Below are 6414 nucleotides of genomic sequence, written 5' to 3'. Positions count from 1 at the left end.
ACCAACAAGCAAACAAGAAACACCAGCATCCCACCTCCTTGCGACTGGGAAGCAACAGAGAGGAAGAGGCCGGGTGCCCGAGATCCCCTTCAAGAGCACCACACAGCGACCATCTCCCAGAGGTCTCCCCATCTTAGTGCCAAGGGCTGGGAACCCAGACAGTAACAGTTTCCTCTGGGAGATGTGTCGGGTTCAAGCCATGGCACCCCGTGTTCCCCGTTTCCCTGGGCTTTGTGAACAGCCTGTCTCACCCGCCCAGAACAATCCTCATATCTACCCCCAGTGGCTCTCACCACTCCTCTCCTGACCTCTACTGCTCTTGTCCTAGGTCAAGCCTTCAAGTACCAGCCTCTCATCGGTGGCTCTGCCTCAGTCTCCCCACCTCCACCTCTACCAGCTCCATGGCATACTATTTCCTGCAAGTTTAAAAAGCCAAAGTCTTAATTTTTTTGTCAGTTGTGGGACTTGAACTCTGGGCCTGGGTGTTGTCCCTAAGCTCTTCAGCTCAAGGCTTCTACCCTACCCCCTGAGCCACAGGGCCACCTTTTGACTCCATTTCTGCCAGCCTTTCTTGCTTCCTCTCTTGGCCCCCTGAAACCCCACTTCTTGCATTCCCTCCTTGTCGCCTCAATCCCTATAAGTGCTGTGTCCCACTCAAGATCTCATACAGCCAGTCACTGGTGTCTCGCTCCCAGAATCCTGACTATACAGGCAGCTTCTTATACTCAAGGCTAGCGCTCAACCATCTGGGCCACGCCTCTACTTCTGGTTTTTTGCCCACTAATTGAGTAAGTTAATAAAAGTCTTACAAACTCTTCCATCTGGGGTTGACTTTGAGGCTCCTGCTTAGCTAGGATTACAGGCATGAGTCATTGGTGCCATCTCTTGTTCTTATAAAGGTGATGTACACAGAGCAGTTATAGCTACGTAAGCAATGAGTACATTTCTTTTTAGACAATGTCATCCCTACCCTTGCTCTCTCCTGGTTTTGTTTCCCTCCCATGAGCTTCTTTTTAGACCAAGGACCTGGATATGAGGGAGGGGGAAAAACAAAACAAAAACCCAAAGCATCCAGAGTGAGAGAAGTCTCAAAGTCTGACTCTTTCCATGAAAAAATTAATCCATGCATGAAACTAGTATTACTCCCGGCATATCAAAGCCTGGATGAGATTTTTTTTTTTGTCTTGGTTAGTCATGGGACTTGAACTCTGGGCCTGGGAACTGTCCCTGAGGTCTTTAGCTCAAGACTACCGCTCTACCTCTGGGCCTGGGCATTGTCCTTGAGCTCTTCAGTTCAAGGCCACTACCTTACCCTGGAGCCACAGTACCACTCTGGTTTTCTAGTGGTTAATTGGAGATAAGAGTCTCACAGACTTTAGTGCCTGGCCTGGTTTGAACCTCGATGCTCAGATCTCAGCCTCCTGAGTAGCTAGGATTACAGGTGTGAGCCACCTCACCTGGCTGAGATTTGCTTCTAAGTGAAAAACAAACAAACAAACTTGACATTGGTCTAGAGAACTAATTGCTTTCCGTGAACTTGAACTTGTTTTAGGTGTAATGTGTCACCTGGAGGTGTGACTCTCCAATTATGAACACTCCCGTTCTCGAGTGGCTGGTTACTCAAACAAGAACGCGTGACCCTTCCCCACCCCCTCCGCACCCACAGATGCATTTGTCTTTTCCTAGTGAGTGCACATGGCTGAAACATGTTGGAGATAACCATGTTGGAAATTCAAGGCACGATTGCTCCCTAGACAGGATCAGAATGGCTTCCGGTTACTGTTCTCTCCTGCATAAAAAAAAAAAAAAAGGCTGACAGCCTGTTAGTGCATGCAGGTGTCTGAACCTCCCACCCTGCCCCGGTGCTTGGAGCCAGCATTTGTGGGGAGAGGCACCTGTTCATCATCAGAAACTTCTTCCAACACACTAGATGCTGGCAGAACAGAGGCCAGAGCTGCATGAGCCTGGAGGAATCCCAGCAAGTGCATCCATTCGCTCTTCAGAACTGTTTTGCTAGGACACCACCACCCACCAGCTCCGTCATGTCTGCTGGGCCCGGAAGACCGATTGGACTATTCCTGCTCTCACTTGCATTCTTTATTCCTACGCTGACCTCAAAGCCCCAGTGCTGTTTAGGAAAAGAAATAAAACTGATTTCGGGCTGATGAAGGGAGGGTTGAAATTCTTTATACAGAAGTCACAAAGAGTTTTAACTTGATCGCAAGCCTGCATTTCTTCCAAGGAGCGTACAGCAGTAGCCAGCGATCTCTAGCCTAGAGCTCTAATGTGGTCTTGTCTTGGAAAAAAAAAACTCACCTCTGAAAATACAACCAGCAAGAGATGGACTGGGCGGGTCAGCAGCCTGGCATGGCTGTGGAGAGGGTGGCCTCTTACCGCTATATTGAGAGAGGACTCAGGACCCATGCTCTCCTCTGCCATGCAGGCCCTCCTATCATTCAGTTATCTCTTTGATGATGCTGTTGCTGTAATTGCTTTTCAGCCCAGAGGCCTGTTTCGATGTCCACAATGTAGAGCATTATCTCTATTAGTTTTTTGTTTTCAGGTCTTGTAAGGACCTTCGATGTGGCTAGTGGGAGATGATGGGAGAAAACACCTCACCATCCTGGCCATTCTCATCAAACATTCATACAGCCCATCATAGAAGCCCATCTCCTCGACCTCCCACTGTCAGAAAATGAAATCGATAGTTGCCTTCCACTTTCTAAGTCAGAATGAAAAGAAGAGACCCTTTGCTCACCCCTGTAATCCTAGTTCCTCAGGGGGCAGAGATCTGAGGACTGGGTTTTGAAGCCAGCCCAGGCAGGAGAGTCTGTGAGCCTCTGATCTCCAGTTAAGTGCACGCATGCACGCATGCACACATAAATATTGCAGTGAACTGCATGCCCAAAGCTGTGTCCAGCAGTATCACCCAGCCCTCCTGTCCCTTCAAGTGAGCTAGCTCTGGGACTTATTTTGAACAGTAAGAAGCAGCAGAGGTGTCCCTGCTGACCTCTGTAGGGCAGGCCTTGGGAAACATCCAGCCTCTGCCTTTAAAGGTTTGGAATGCTGTCTCTGGGAAGGCAGCTCCCTCCCAACGAGTCAGACTCAGATACCCTAGTAGAGAAAGAGGCCTGAGGTCCTTTCCAGTACCACCCTAGCCTGGTACCCAGCTCCATACTCCGTTAGCCATGGGGCCTTGCCCAACTCCTAATCCATAGGCAATACGCAAAGGAAAGGCCACTGGAACTTTTGGTTCCCGATGACTTACCCACAGTGACACAGCTGCCCCAGTGTGTGACTGTGACACAGGACAGCCTCCCTCAGCCACTCCAGCCTTGTCCCCTGCCCCCGGCCTAATACCCAGCCTACCACCTATGTGTCTGTCCTTACACCTAGGGCCACTGTCCAAGGATGGGCAAACCTTGCATCCCGTGTCCTGGAAATCTGTTTAAGGGTTGGGCAGACAGGTGCTTTTCTGCACAGGACACAAATTTCATCTCCGGGTGCATCCTGCACTGTTAAATTAGATTTCCATCTGTGATAGGAAGAGGCGCCTTGTTGGCTGCTCTGCTTAGGGACTGGTATGGTGGAGGGGCCCAGCTGGCTTGGAGATTTCTCTGCTACCATCAGCAGCAGCATCCTGTTGTATATTTGTTAAGTGCCTCCGAGTGGCTGCCCTAGATGAAGAGTGCTCTGAGAGAACAAGGTCAAGTGAATGCAGGAGTGAGGTGAAGCAGGCTTCCTGCCTCCGGGATGCTCAGATGCAAATCTCCACCTGCTGGTCAAATCCCCATAATCCTTGCTGCACAGGTGTGGTGTCCAGACAAGGACACACTGCGGCACTCAGTCCTCACAATGGATGTGCATCAACCACCATCACCAAGAGGGACTGTGAGAGCCCAGAGTGCTTGGTCTAGCCCCAAGCAGGTCCTGAGGGACCACACTTTGAGAATAAGTGCAGACATAAATGTACCCACAGTACGTAGACATGCACACATGTGCTCCACACACACCACCCATCCAGGCACGCCTAGCATTCTTGCCCATGGGTCTCAATCCATTTGCCACATGCTCTTTGGGCCCCAATCTCCCTTGCATTTTTTGTATTTTTCAAGTGTAACTACCTGCCAGGCAGGGGGAGGGGGGTAGGGAGGGAGGGGCTCACGACTATAATCCTAGCTACTCAGGTGGCTGAGTCCTGAGAATGACATTTCAGTAGTTTTTTTGTCAGTTGTAGGACTTGAACTCTGGGCCTGGATGCTGTCCCTGAGCTCTTCAACACACAGCTATCGCCCTACCCCTTGAGCCATAGTACTATTTGAGGATGACATTTCAAATCCAATCAGAGACTATTATCTCCAATCAAATGCCACAAAGGTTGGAAGTGGAGCTGTGGTTCCAGTGGTAGAATGCTAGCCTTGAGCAAAAATTGCTCAAGAACAATGCCTAGGCCCCGAGTTCAACCCCAGCATCAACACCAGAGGGGTAAAAAAAAAAAGCACTCAAAAGTCAGATAATTAGTATTTTGGTATTTTTCCAATGTTCATTCAAATGCCACTATAAAATGAAGTATGAATAAGAGACACATTCAGAGAGCAGTTTGTTGATATTATGTCAAATTCTACAACTGAATATTATACTTTCAGTGGAGTATCAAAGAAAGGCCCCCACAATTATCTGAAAAGACTAATAAATATTCTCCCACTTTCCTAGTCCACCTCTTTGAGATTAAATATTCTCCATGTATTTCAACCATCATCTTACAACATGTTACAGCAGATAAAGAAGCCATATATTAAAATGTTCAAAACACATTACTGCTCTTAATTTTTTAAAGAAAATACTTAACACATAAATACTTAGCTCTAAACCTAACAAACTAGATGTCACCATTTCTTTGAAGGAAATCAAAGAAAATCTAAATAAGACAGCAACCAACTCAATGGAGCACCATGACTTATGAAAAATCCCCACCTAGTCCCCAAATGTCAGCCCACTGCTAAAAGAAAACCAAGAGGAAAGTTTGTGCAGGAAAAAAGAGAATTTGCCTAGACCGAGAAGGTCTGGCCCGCCCCCTCCTCTTCTCAGTCAGGGGAAGGGCTGTGGGGATGGAAGAAGGGATCTTTTGGTTTCAGCTTTAACAGGTGTTTCCGGAGAACTTGGATGACATTGCCAACTTGTTTATACACACCCTTGTCCTCCCATTTAATGGCACCCACGAGAGCGTGATACACCCATCTTACATATGAGGAAGGAGGTTATCCAAGATCTGCATACGTGCTAACAGGAGGCTTGCAGGAATGGGTGAACCTCCCAGGGACTTGGGTTCATTTCCAACTCTAGCACCCTCTTTATTTCCAAAAGGGAAGTGGACTCTGTCCTGCGATGTTCACATCCCAGGTCCTGCTGGAAGGAGCTGGCCTGAGAAGGACCAAAGATGAGCTCAGGCTCTTGCCTGCCTCCAGGGTCTCCTCCTCCCTTGCTTATCTCCACAGCGTGGTCCTCTCTGTTCTCTAGGCAGAGCCATTGTGAGACTGGGCCTGGCAGCAGCTGGGGTGGAGAACAGGACCAGTGCAGGGGAGGCAGTGAATGAATGGCATGTGCCACCCATCCCACACCAAGATGACCTCGTGTCCTGGGTAACAGCTTGCCACGGTTCAGAAGGGCCTCACAGGGACTGCCCATTGGGGGTGGAAGAAGGGCCTCCTCTCACGGAAATGCCCTCCTCCGAGGTTCCAGAAACTTCCCAGTCTAAGCCTAGCGTGCCCAGCCTTCTCTGTGGGGTTGTCCTCCCCGCCCTCCTGCCCTGGAAAGATACACAGAGCCAGATGGCAGACCCCTGTGAGCCGAGCAGGACTCCACCTGGCTTGGGAAAGCAGTGCGCCGACTCAAAGTCAGCTCTGCCACTTGCTAGTTGCATAGCTGGGAGAGGCTTCATTTCACCCCTCCTGGCCTCTGGCTTCCTCACCAGGACAACAGGGGACAGTCACAATGCCTGCTTTGTGCTCACGGAGCTTGAAGGAAATGAGCATCAGGTGTGCCACACAGCACCTGGCACTGAGCAAACAGCTCAGAACCATCATCATTGCCCTCTCCATCCCGCACCGCCACTTCCTCCTCCAAGCAGCCCACAACGCCTGCCGCCTGCCTGCCCGCTGACAAGAAGCAATGGCCCTTGAGCTACTAACCAACCCCCAGAGGCAGCTGGATCACCAGCCAGGCTGTAAGTGGCTCCTTTGGCAAAGAGTGCTCTACCCCCTCTCCACCCCTCTATCACATGCACTGCGCTCTGCATGGCCTGGCCTCTCCTCTCCTTTCTCATAGAAATTCCAGTGAAATCCAACAGGCCATAGAATTGGCCGGAGTTTGATGCTTAGGATCTGGAAATATCCGATAAGGTCTCCATGTACATTT

The sequence above is a fragment of the Megascapheus bottae genome, chromosome 27 (assembly GCF_031878675.1).
Source record: "Megascapheus bottae isolate mThoBot1 chromosome 27, mThoBot2.hap1, whole genome shotgun sequence".
NCBI classification, from domain to species: domain Eukaryota; kingdom Metazoa; phylum Chordata; class Mammalia; order Rodentia; family Geomyidae; genus Megascapheus; species Megascapheus bottae.
The sequence above is the reverse complement of the archived record's forward strand: the minus strand, read 5'-3'. Positions refer to the sequence as shown.